Here is a 14,030-nt window from a genome sequence, read left to right as displayed (position 1 = left end):
TTTTTGGACTTCTAAGAATTATTTAAGTTTTAGGAAGATTTGTTTGCTTTACCAGTAAATCTGCCTTGTCAACTGTTTGAAATATTTGACAGAATTTGAGAAATGTAACTATAGCTTAGACTGTCTAAGAACATAAGTAATTAGGCATGACAGCATTGGTCAACATTTAACAAGTAATATTTACTCTTTCCTATCTGGCATTAAAACCCAATGACAACATAGATAGCACAGAACTTTTAGTGAGTTTTATGGGTGAATCATTTTTTTTTTTTTTCCAAGTCAAGTTGTTGTCCTTTCCGTCTTAGTTGTGGAGGGCACAGCTCAGCTCCAGGTCGTTGCCGTTGCTAGCTGCACGGGGCGCAGCCCACCATCCCTTGCAGGAGTCAAACCAGACAACCTTGTGGTTGAGAGGATGCGCTCCAACCAACTGAGCCATCCGGGAGGCAGCTCAGCTCAAGGTGCCGTGTTCAATCTTAGTTGCAGGGGGTGGGGCCCACCATCCCTTACGGGACTCAAGGAATTGAACTGGCAACCTTGTGGTTGAGAGCCCTCTGGCCCATGTGGGAATCGAACCGGCAGCCTTAGGACTTAGGAGCATGGAGCTCTAACCGCCTGAGCCACCGGGCTTGCCTGGGTCAACCATTTTTAAAGAGAACTCCAGAGATAGAGATAACCATAGGAATATGATCTTGGGTAGAAAATTTCTATCTCCAGCTAAGGTCAACACATTTCATTTAATTAACATCATTCCCTATAAGCATTTTTCAGTGAACATGTACAGCAGGTCCTCAAATAACACGGTTTATAGTTCAACATCGTTTTGTTATGTTGTTGATGAGGAAGAATAAAACAATTCCCAGCTGGGGCCACTGTGTGGCGTTTGCATGGTCTCCCCGGTCTGTGTGGGTTTTCTCTGGGTCCTCAGGTTTTCTCCCACGTCCCAAGAATGTGCAAACGGAGTGAATTAGCATGGCTACATCATGGGGGGTACGGGGGAGAGGGGGAGAGAGGGAGAGAGGGAGAGAGAGAGCGAGGGAGAGCGAGGGAGAGCGAGGAAGAGAGCGAGAGAGAGAGGCCTGCGATGGAAGGGCGTCCTGTCCAGGACGGGTTCCTACCTTGCGCCCTGAATTGCTAGGACAGGCTCCAACCATCCATGACCCTGAACTGGAAGAAGTGGGTTAGAAAATAATGGTCTTGTGTTTTTGTTTTGTGTGTGGTTTTTTTTTTTTTGAGGGGAGGAATATTGGGGAACAGTGTGTTTCTCCAGGGCCCACCAGCTCCAAGTCGTTGTCCTTCAGTCTAGCTGTGGAGGGCGCAGCTCAATGGCCCATGTGGGAATCGAACCAGCAACCCTGTTGCTCAGAGCTCACGCTCTAACCAACTGAGACATCCAGCCGCCCTGATCTTGTTTTTATTACTCTTTCTTAAATGTATGTATAGCTCACATTTATTTCAATGTTTATTATTTAAAGTATTTTGGGTCTTTATTTAGAAGTTTGGTGATGTTTGTGTGACCACAATTATGCCACAGGAACTTAACTCTTGTTCATATCAATTAGCCTGTGGTAAAACTGGTTTGTTATAGGTCATTTCGCTTAAAGTCACAGTTTCCAAGTACCTATCGACCACATTAAGTGAGGACTTACTGTATATTAAAGGTATTCACAAACATTACTTGATGGTAATAAATGAAAATAGGTATCTTGACTGTGACTACTTCTTTTCAAAGAAGATGTAGCTCCTTCTGATAAAAGCACGTCTTCTGTCCATACAGCACAGAACAGGCAGAGTATTTGCTCATGCTGCCCAGAAAACACTCCTTATTCAAAACCATAACAGGGCCGTTCTTACGGTTTTTTCATGGAAATCATGGACTTTACAGTGAGGACGTACAGCAGCAGCTACAATAAGCCCCAGCTGCTGTGGGAGGGACGCTTACACGCCCCCCGATCATGGCTGAGGAGGCCCAACATTAAAGCCGCCACGTAAGTCTGCTCACGTAAGCACAGCACAGCTCCTCACAGGGCGATTATTTCCCGATACTTCTACTCTGAACTATTAACCAAATTAGTTTCCATTCCCTTAAACTGTAAGACTTTCAAAAATATTTTCTAGCTATAAAGACAGATGTTTTGGATCATATTGCGAAAATTAAAAAGCTAATGCCAATTATTCTATTCCCTGCAAACCTCCCAAGCTCCTTCTTTATAGATATTTACAAGTTAGGGTGAAACTCAGAGCCATTCAGGGGCAATGTTTAAATGAATATCCCATTCTACCTGTGCATTCTAATAATTTTCTATAATGTGCACATTTCCTCATTCTCTCACATTTGGTAAAAATATTCCGTGTGTGTCTGTGTGTGTGTGTGTGTGTGTGTGTGTGTGTGTGTGTAATACCTAAACACACTAGATAGTAGCTGGTTGGTTAGTACCTACAGCAAGATGTTATCAAATCAGAATGGAAAACCGGTAGGGTCAGAAATCGGCCACGTGACCATGAAACTGGGAAAGTATAACTTTTGATACTAAATGTTTTTTCTGGGTTTTTTCCATCTCTAAACTTCATATATAATATTTTCCTATCTCTAGCCAAAACATAGGCTACCAAGATGTCCCACTAATCAGATAATTTTAAAAATTAACTTTTGCAACATATACTCACTGAGTTCCTAATACATGGTAGGCCCATAAATATTTTGAAAATAATATATAAATATAAGTAATATATAAATAGTAATATATAAAATAAATACTGTGTTTCCCCCAAAATAAGGCCAGGTCTTATATTAATTTTTGCTCCTAAAGACACCTTAGGGCTTATGTTCAAGGGATGTCATCCTGAAAAATCATGCTAGGACTTATTTTCCGGTTAGGTCTTATTTATGGGGAAATACGATATAAGTAAACAAATTATGAAGTATAATAAACATCTTTTAAATGCATAAAAATGATTTCACCAGAGGTAAGAAGTTTACAGGCTATCAAAGATTAAAATTGAAGTGCAATATAAGTAGGTAGAAATAACTGAACAATTTTTAGTTTGTAGCAATTATGACACTGCAACAATTTAACACTTTAATATCTGGCCTATGTAGATGTCAAAATAGAATTTTTAAAACTCTTAATAAAACAGAAGTAAATTGATCTCTTTTACATTTTATTTATAAAGAATACTAAAAGTCTGGCTTCATGCTCAATGGTTAAACATTATAAACGTTCTAATTAAGGAACGCATTCAATGAAATATTAGATGCATTAAATAATGGACAAGACAAGATGCCCCCCTGTCATTACAATGTCCTAGAAGTTCTGGCCAAAACGAGCTATGAAATCTGGAGAGGATAAAGCAAATCACGCGTAGTTACCGGGAAGGACAGCATTCACAGAGAAGCCAAGTGACTCGAATGTAGGACTAGTGGAAACATCACTGAAGGCATTAAGGTGGCTGACTAAACTTAGAGAAATTATCTCCCTAAGTTAACAGTGAACAGACGAGCTGAAGTGGTACAGTCAGGGCAGCACAATAAAGAGGCAATGCAGCAGGCTCAAGGGCACAGACAGCCAAACAGACACAGCAAGAATAAGCTCTACTGCTTCCCAGCTGCATAAACCTTGATAGAGTCACCTAATGTCTCTAAATTATCCCAAGTGTAAAAATGAATACAATTTATTAAACGGTTAAGATAAATGCTGAAAAGTATACAGCCTGGCACTTAGCAGTTCAACTAATGTAAGGCAAATTATTATTTGCATTAAGAAGAGAAAGCCACACTTGTCCCTTCCTTAAGTAAAAAGAGGTACTATATTAAATATACAGTAAATGTACCACATTAGCCTTCCTAAAATCCAAAGAATCCTGAAATTCCAAAACATATCTGGCCCCAAGATTTTGAATAAGGAATTGTGGTCCTGTACCTTTGTAATGCCTCCTTAGGAAAAAAAAAAAAAGCTTAATAATAACTTACATTATTAAGTCAGCCAGATTCCAGGTTCCCCACAATTGTTTTATACTAGAGATGTCAAGGGTTCAAGGAGTTTCCACCAAAGAGCTAATCACTACAGATGGTGGGTAGTCCTTTTCTCAGTGAGAACCTACATTCACTAGGATTATCCACATGTCAGCCTCTTCCAATTAATAATAAACTCCATTAGCAATAGCATGGAGTATGTATTTGTTTACCAGCTTAACTCTTGTACTTTATACTCAAATTCTTGAATAAGTCGACGAAGGAACTATTACTAATACATCATCTGACACCTCGCAAACTTGCCCAATTCTCAATTCAAGTTTCAGTAAGCCCCTTGAGTTATCACTATGTAGAGTTGATTGGTGATAGCAAGAATGTATCAGTTCGGCTGTTTTCATATACATGCAACATAGAATCCAAAGCCAACTGGATTAAATAAGAAACTTACTGGCTCATATAACTAAAAGTCAAGAGAGGTATAGTATCTTCGGGAAGCCTTGACAGAGCAGCTCAACTGACCTGATCGGGGTGTGGCTTTTCTCTGCTCTTCTCCAGTGTTGGTTTCTTAGCCAACTGGCTTTTCTTTTATGGTCAGATCACTGCCAGGAATTTAATGAATGTACATTTTCAGGCTGAAATTCAGCAAAAAAAAAATAAGTGCCTTCATCCTAGAATTTCTAGCAAATGTCCTAAGATAATTCTGATTGATCTGGTTTAGATAGCATGCCTGCCAGGGCTGCCTTAGGGTAAGTTAAGACACATGTTCCATTCCAAAACACTGTTCATAATACATCTTAAAGCACACTGAAACTGACCGTAGTGATTCAAACCTTTTATATTACGAAATAATGGTATTACTGAATTATAATTGATGAGTCAAAGATATCATACAGCTTTCTTCTTAAAAAGGCATTCCCCCAGGTTTTTATCGCAACCTACCAAGGAAAAAGAAAGTACATTCTTCTCTGAATTGAAATCACTTTTAGAAAGATTCAGAATATGTTACCAGATTACAACACAGGTTTATGATTTTCCTTAACATAACCGAAAGCAACACCATAGATTTCCAGGAAGAAAAGGAGGTTCTTATCCCACTTTTTGAAGAGTATAACAGTAGAATTTAAAGAAAAGATAGAATAGTACAGGATATCCTGAGTTAGGCCAATAAAAAAAAGCTTTTGTTTCATAGAACTTTAAAATAGAAGTAAATAATCCATCCTGTGATTCAAGGCTCCTCTTAGACACTAGACTCACCCCACTTTCAGGCCTCCCCCTCCCACACACACACAATTAGGTCCAAACAGAGCAGAGATGCACTTTTGGGAGTTTTTGTGAATGTACATTCCAAAGCCAAACAAATTATTCCTGACTATGTTTCTCACTATCCATGTCCCTCATTTCTATAATTAGCACCGAAAATAGAAAGTAAACTATTGTTTCTATAACCAAGAAAGTAAAATTTATTAGATGGAAAGCCAATACTCAAATATGTAGGACTGAGGCTGATTTTCATGTTAAAGTTGAACAAAAACAAAAGGCAAAATCTAAGCAGCATTTTAAGAGTAGATCTAACCACTTGAAAATGTGTCACACACCAGTCATCTTAAGTCAAAAGCCAAACTTCATAATCCTAGAGGGAAGCAGTGTGGTTAAAGAAAAACATGTGAATTAAAGGAAAATCTCTATAATTACTCAATTCTGTGGATTGGTTTTCCAAATACTCTGCTGTTCAAATAATTCAGTTCAGTAAAGAGGCATTGATGGCTTCATTAACAAGACAGTGCTAGCGTTCGACACAGTAAGGATATATACATGGCCCTTGACTTTGCAATAACCACAAACATACATTACAGGACAGCACAGCACACAATCAAATAGAAGTGCTTGGGACACTGAGTGACAGTGGGTAATCAGAAAGGGAGAAAGCAAATGAATCAGGATGATTTCCACAGCAAGTACCAGAATATGTGGAGTAAAACTGCTTAAACAATAAGGAAATTTGTCATCCCCCATAAGGAATCCACAGTTCGGGTGGTTCTAGGCACAGCATACGAGGCTCCAGGTCTCTGTCTCCACAATTCTCTTGCCTCTGTCCTTTAAGTAAGGACATCACCTTCACACCAGTAGCCAAGGATGGCTACAGCAGTTACAGGTCCCACATCCGATAAGACAAGCTCTAGGGAGAAGAGGCACCATCTCTTTTCTTCTTTCTCAAAAGCAAGAAAACCTTTCCCTTTTATTTCCCATTGGCCAAAACTGGATCTCATCCCCATTCCTAAAACAATCATTTTCAAAGGCAATGATACCTAACATAACCAAGATCAGAACGGATGCTGGTAACTATCACAGCCATCACTTCAGTGGTGGCTGACTATTCCAAGGACAAGCCATGGAGGATAAGATAATTTGGACTGGAGAATAAATAAAAAATAAAAATAGAGGCAAAGAAGGGATGTGCCTGACCAAACAAGAAAGTGAAACTGCAATCATACATGAAATACTCTGTTAGGGACAAAGAATTCTCTTAAACTGGACAATCGTCATTCTCATACAAAAATTAACTTGCTATTCAACAACAGTCGGTAAGTGCTAAGAATGTAGAAACAGTCCTCTGTAAGGAAAGGATGTAGGTTATCAGCGGGGATGTTCAGACTCACCACTCCTGTCAACAGAGCCACCCATTCAGCTATCTCTGTGTTGAAAACATCCCATATTAACTGTAGACTCACTGTTAGTAGTTGTTCCTTGAAGGTTTCTTCTCACTTGGGTCTGAGGTTTCACTCAAAGCTCCACACACTTACAACTCGTCCTATCTGCAAATGAAAGCATACAATTAGGAGGCAAAAAGCTGCAGGGAGCAATTCCCCTCCTCGCCTGCATATAATTAACTGATTCATCTGAAAACTGCACTTAAAAACACCAGATTCACTAAGCACCATGTTCCAACTGAGTGACGTGCATGCCAAAGGTTGTCTGTCATGTGCTAATCACATAGTCTCCACCCTTTCCCCATCATATAAATTTATGGCACCATCCACAGTCTACCAGGTGTCACTCTTACCAAAGGTTGCCTACTGGGCAGAATCCGACGCACACATTTGTTTAGTGGACGCACAGGCCGGCCTCCACAGTATATTAAAGGATAGCTGCCTAGACTTACACATCAGAAGATTTAACATAAAAATCAGGATTTCTGATGTCTTTTGAAAAAAATCATAAGACTGGGCAAGAGTGGACCCACGTGCCCATGATAACAATCTGGGGTTGTTGACTGGCAGCTGATCCTTCAGAAGGTGGTGGGCTTTGCAGTTCTCCACAGATGTCATCACTCTCTTTTATAAACCAGCTCACAGTCATCTGTCTGGATGGACCCTGTTGGCATCCAGCTTGCAAACTCTTCTATTTATTGATAACAGCTCACAGGGAACATTTATTACTACCAAAGCCAAGCATGTTTTTGTCTTGAGCATACAATAGAACATACGGTAATGATAACACAGTGGCTTTGGAGTCAGAGGGCCCTAAGTTTGAGCTCTAATTTTGCATATGACCAGGTGTGTGACCTCAGGCCTGGTTTTAACCTAAGATATATTTCTTCACTTACAAGCCTCCAAACAAACATTTAAGTACTTAACACAGTTAATAAACAACAGGCCTAAAATCTAACATGTCCAAGTTGAATTGATAATCCCAAATTCACTGCTTCCTCAGACTTCCTCATGTCAGTAAATCACACTGCGGTCCACGCCCTAGCCTCAAACCCCAGAGTCCTTACCATACACTCTCCTCATCCTCCCCAAACCATCACCAAGGCACTTGATTTTCTCTCTAAAATATATAATTTGAGTGGACTCTTAGAATCCCATAAAACCATAAAAACAAACAGCAATTCCTCCCTCAGAGTCAATTACTTTCCGGAAATTGCCTATAAATTCAACTATTTATATAATGGTAGCTCGAAATTTCAAGGTTCCATAGTAAAAGGAGTATTAGCATTACATTAAAAGAAAAATGAAGGCAAAATAGTGGGAATGCTACACACTCCCACTTGCAAGGTACTGATCCATCACATTTTTGTAAGCTTACACATTTCGTCAAATCTAAACTGAAAATGAACTTGGGCACTATGATCAATCTGAAAATGAAATTAAGACAAAGACAACTAGAACTAATAAGTGAGTTTAGGAAAGTTGTAGGATTTACAAGATCAATATCCAAAAACAATTCCATTGTTCAGAGAATAATCAAAACTGAAATTTAAAATAATGTCATTTACAGTGTCATCAGTAAATATGAAATAATCAGGAATAAATTATCAATTGATGTTCAAACACTACATTCAAAAATCAGAGGATTGAATGATAATAGGTCAATTCTCCTCAATTTGAGCAATAGATTCATTGCATTTCTAACCAAAATCCCAGCAGTTTTTATAGAGTTGAAAAGCTGATTCTAAAATTCATATGGAAATGCCTGAGTTAAAATAGCCAAAACTTCAAAGAATAATATTGGAAGTCTCATACTACTTGACTTCAAGATTTGTTTTAAGGTTAGGACAATCAAGACAGTGTGGTACTGGCATAAAGAGAGACAAACAGATTAACAAAACAAAACTGAGAGTCCAGAACTAGCCCTGTACATACCGTGTTTCCCCGAAAATAAGACCTAGCCAGACAATCAGCTCTAATGCGTCTTTTGGAGCAAAAATTCATATAAGACCTGGTCTTATTTTACTATAATATAAGACTGGGTCTTATACAATAATATAGTACAATATAATATAATATAATACCTGGTCTTATATGAATTTTTGCTCCAAAAGACGCATTAGAGCTGATTGTCCGGCTAGGTCTTTTTTTCAGGGAAACATAGTGTTTGGTCAACTGATTTTCCACAAAGGTGCAAAGGCAATTCAGTGGGAAAAGGATAGCCTTTTTTATATTATTTTTTATTATTATTAATTTATTATTATTAATTTCTAATATTGTACAAAACAATATTAGACCTTTACACCCCTCAGAAAGTGATAGCCCCAACAAGTCTACCACCCCTCTGACATCATACATAGCTGTTACAATACCATTGACTATATTCCTTATGCTGTAACTTCACACCCCATGACTATATATTTATTTTTAATTATTATTGACATTTAATACTATTTTATATTAGTTTTAGGTGTATAGTGCAGTGGCCAGGCATCTATACAACTTAAGAAATGATCCCCCCATCAAGTCCAGCACCCATCAGACACCAGACACAGTTTTGTAACATTATTGACTATATACCCCATACTGTACTTTACAGCCCTGTGACTATTTTGTAACTACCAATTCGTGCTTCCTATTCCCTTCACCTTTCTCACTCAGTCCCCAAAACCCCCTCCCATCTAGCATCCATCAGTTTGTTCTCTGTGTCTATGAGTCTATTTTTGATTTTTCTGTTTGTTTATTCTGTTCTTTAGATTCCACATATAAGTGGGATCATATAGTATTTATCTTTCTCAACAAATGCAGCTGGAATGCTTGGATATCCATACTTCATACCATATACAAAAATTAACTCAAAATGGATCATCGACCTCAAGTTAAAACCTAAAGCTAGACAACTTCAGGAGGAAAATTTTAGGGAAAATTTTTGTGTCCTTGCCTCTAAGATTACTTAGATACAACACAAAAGCCTAATATATAAAGGACAAAAGTGATAAATAGGACTTCATTAAAATTACTAATTTCTACTGTTTGCAAGACATTGTTAATAGAATGAAAGACACATATTGGAAGAAAATATTTGCAAATCACGTTATCTGAAAATGGATTTGTATCCAGAATATAGAAAGAACTCTCAAAACTCAAAAATGGAAAACCCAATTTAAAACAGAGGCAAATGATCTGAACACACTCTTCACCAATGATATGCACACAGCAAATAAGCACATGAAAATATGCCCAGCATCGCTATTCATTAGGAAAATGCAAGTGTTAGCAAGGGTATGGAGCAACTGGAATTCTCTTATGTTATTGGTGATGAAAACGTGAAATGGTAAAACCACGTTAGGATACAGTTTGGTGGTTTCTTTAAAAAATTAAACACATACCTACATACGACCCAGCCATTCCATTTCTAGGTATTTATCTAAGAGAAATGAAAGTGTATGTCCACAAAAGACTGTTTATAGCAGCTTTATTTGTAATTGCCAACTGGAAACAACCCCAATATCCATCAACAGGTGAATACAGCAGTCCCCCCCTTATCCATGGGGGCTACCTTCCAAGACCCCCAGTGGATACCTGAAACCACAGACAGTACCGAACACTATATATGGTATGTTCTTTCCGATACATACATACCTATGATAAAGTTTAGTTTGTACATCAGGCACAGTAAGAGATTAACAACAGTAACTAATAATAAAATACAACAATTATAACAATATACATAATAAAAGTTATGTGAATGTGGCATTAAGTAAAATAAGGGTCACTTGAACACAGCACTGCAATACTGCAACAGTCAATCTGACAACCAGATGGCTACTAAGTGACTAACAGGAGAGTAGCATATACTGGGTGAATACTGTGGACAAAGGGATGATTCATTTCCCCGGCGGGACGGTGGGGGAGAGGGGCCAGCACGAGATTTCATACTACTCAGCATAGAGCCCAACTGAAAAGTTATAAATTGTTTATTGCTAAAATTTTGCATTTAAGATTTTTGGACCATGTTTGACCGATCGCAGGTAACAGAAACCGCAGAAAGCGAAACCACAATAAGGGGCACTACAGTATAGCCAGCCACTCAGTATATTACTACTTGCAATAAAAAATACACTCATCAACACGGATGAATCTCAAAATTATGCTCAGAAGCCACACCAAGAGCATACACTGTAGAACGCATTTATACAAATTTCTACAATCTCTAGTGATAGAAAGCAGTTCAGCTGATTGCCTGGGGAAACAAGTGGATGGGCAAAGGCCTACAAATGGTCGAAACTTTTGGAGGAGAGAAATATTATATTTTCATTATCTTGAGTGTGGTGAGATATATGACAAAATTTATCAAACTGAACACTTTAAATATGTGTGGTTAGTTTTAAGTTTAAAACAAAGTAATTAATTGCATGTTAATATTTGGTAACAAGACTGATTAATATGAAAAGCAGGACCCTTTCAATACACTGAGTTTGAAAATCACGACTACTATCTTCCTCTTCAGAAAACAACTCTTTCGAAAGTGTAGTATCTCAATGCAAAGGATTAAAAACTTAATTACTGATCACAAAGAAAACATACGTATGCCAAAAATAGCACTCTAACCCAGTATCATTTGGCATGGGCACAAAAGGAAATCTGTTGTATTTCTACATTTACTCATTCAATTACAGTTCACAAAGTACCTCAGTCTTTCATTACACTTGATAAGAATTAGATAAAAAGTATTAAGCTGATGAAAAGACATTTTAATATAATCATTCAATTAGCATTCATCCGGGTATCATTATTCTGTGATAATGTACTTGAAATTCTGTACTTCAAATTCTGCTTAGAATTAATGAGAAGTCATAAAATTAGATGCAGTTAAATACTGGCATGGCTTTTTGTACCATATTAAATGCCACCTCTATTCCCATCTGCTGTTATTTATCAGGAGAGGTTTAGCAAACTGTATCATTTCCTTAGCTGAATTTAACCATTAAATTTTATTTTATATAATATCAAAAGTGTGCACTCCCATTTCTACCCAGAGACTTCTACTCTCCAAGTTAATCAGTCTCAGTTCCACCATATTTTTAAAAAAAAAAAAAGTTGCATCTTTAAAGAAATGAAATAACAGTGCTACCTTTGAATACTTTTAGGGCAGTCAGAGGGCAATTGCGCTAGTTCTGCACCACCCCAAAGGGCAAAATGAGAGCGAATTACTGGAGGCTATATTATAATATGTTCCACATATTAGAACATCTTTCTGAGTCACTGTTGCCTAAAGGTGCAATGTCCCATCAGGGGGTTCCTATCACCAGCGGTCACAATATTAGGATAGTGTTTCAAAAGTCCCAGAAATAGTTGATTTTGACCAACTTTATGATTCCTTCCAATGTTCACGCCCTCTTATGAATTCAAAAATGAAATCCATTTTTAAGTACCCAAATCCATTGCAATTTAAAAGTGTTAAATTTAAGCTGACCAAACTATAAAAAGCTAAACTCCTAAGTCTTAAACTAATATTTTGTTTAGATTCCATTTTTCCCCAATAGACGGTAACTTAAATGATCAGACCTTGACCCTATTACTCTGATGCTGAATGAAAAATATGTGCTAAACACATGTCCCATTTCCTTACTCATTTAATGTCAAACACCAATTCTTTTTATTCCCCCAAAGAAAGAGAGATCTGGTGGGGACAAAGATCTGTAAGAAATCTAGTCCAATTTCCTCATTTTACAGACTCAGAAAGGTAAAGAAATTTACCCCAAATCTATTAACTAATTAGTATGTCAGCACTACAATAAACCACTGCCATTTATTTCCTCGTAAGTACACTGTAAAGAAATGCGTATAACCATTCACTTACACAGTTAAAGTGAAGTTATCTGGGCAATAATGCCAAAGGCAGTGGTGACACTGTTACATTCAAAACATTCTGTTTTGCCTTTTGCTATTGTTTGCTGGTGCTGTTAACGTCCCTAGACCCTAAAATGTACAGGATGTAATAGGATTATAGAAATGGATACAGGTGAGAGTGTACTGCTGGAGTTTCAGAATCTGGTGGGAAGGGCTGATATGCCTTAATAAGAAGTAGAAAAGAAGTGATGAGGTAATAAAGACGGTGGGAATACATGGCACAACCACTTTGGAAACAGTGTGGCAACTTTCTTATGAAGGCATGTACACACTTTCCAGGAAGACTGAAATGGTTGGCCTCACCATCTTGTTCAAGCCTGCATTCTCTCCAGGGCCTACAGGCTTATAGCTTACAAAAACAGCCCCTTCCACTTTCCCCCTTCCCCTGACCTAAAAGAAGCCTAAACTCTGTACTTTCTTAAGATGGATTTGAGGAGCTACTAGGTCTCCCATCTCCTCGGCTGGGGCCTTTTCAATCAATAAGCCTGTCCTTACCCTAAACTCTGACATTTTGAATTTTGGCTTTTCGAAGCATCAGGCACATGGGCTTTAGACTGCTAACGGGAACCCAAACAAACACAATCCCAAGAGCAATGAAAACATACGAGTCTGTCCACACAAGGAACCTGGGCTAGAGCAGGCGGTTCAGAAAGCAGGCTCCTGAGCACAACTGTCAGAGTTTGAATTCTGGTTCTGCTACTTACTAGATGTGTTGACTTTGGGCGAGTTACTCACCATGCCTCATTTTCCTAAACTGTAAAACAGAAATAATTCATAAGGTTACCGTGAGGTTTAAATTAGGTTAATACATGTAAAAGGCCTAGAACATGGTCTGGCACAAAGTAAGCCGTCGGAAGTATGGCCATCAGAAGGGGAACTCAATTTGATACATGATGGATTATGCTAGTAATTTTCTTAATAACATTCAGAGAACATTTTAAAATACATAAACACACCCAGAGCAATTGCAGTACAATGTAGTGTTTAAGAGTTTCCCTGGATTTGGTTCATGGTCAGTAGTAGGCTATTCTGTTTCCGATTCAGACTGCCATGGAGAATTGCACACAAGATATTTTACCATTCTGAGATTTGGTTTCATCAACTCTAAATGAAGACTATGTCACTTAGCTCAGAGGGTTATCTTAAGAATGTAATAAGATGTATAAAGTGTTTACTTAGTACAATGCTTGGCACATGGTAGTTAAAAATCAATACTATTTTACTACACTCTTAGTTAAATAAGTACATTATAACTAGAGTGACTATTCATCCTTATTTGCTTGTGATAGTCCTAGTTTATGCAGATTTTCACAACGTAATTACTAATAATAGCCATTCTCCTTCCTACCATGTTTCCCTGAAAATAAAACCTAGCAGGACAATCAGTTGTAACGCGTCTTTTGGAGCAAACATTAATATAAGATACAGTATTATATTAT

General features: G+C 37.9%; 1 protein-coding gene across 7 annotated transcripts in view; it reads right to left on the bottom strand.

Moving 5' to 3' along the window:
- Positions 1-14,030, bottom strand: part of CDC42SE2 (CDC42 small effector 2) — a 105,023-nt gene that overhangs the window by 54,875 nt on the left and 36,118 nt on the right. For 5 of the 7 annotated variants that reach the window (XM_033096386.1, XM_033096385.1, XM_033096390.1 and 2 more), the window contains exon 2: positions 6,700-6,783. The gene's annotated coding sequence lies outside the window, so the exon portion shown is untranslated. Of the gene's footprint in view, positions 1-4,489; positions 4,603-6,627; positions 6,646-6,699; positions 6,784-14,030 lie in introns of those variants that run through there. The other 2 variants (XM_033096384.1, XM_033096388.1) reach the window with 2 other exon arrangements.

This window comes from Rhinolophus ferrumequinum, chromosome 24, assembly GCF_004115265.2.
Source record: "Rhinolophus ferrumequinum isolate MPI-CBG mRhiFer1 chromosome 24, mRhiFer1_v1.p, whole genome shotgun sequence".
Classification (NCBI taxonomy): Eukaryota; Metazoa; Chordata; class Mammalia; order Chiroptera; family Rhinolophidae; genus Rhinolophus; species Rhinolophus ferrumequinum.
The sequence above is the reverse complement of the archived record's forward strand: the minus strand, read 5'-3'. Positions and strand labels throughout refer to the sequence as shown.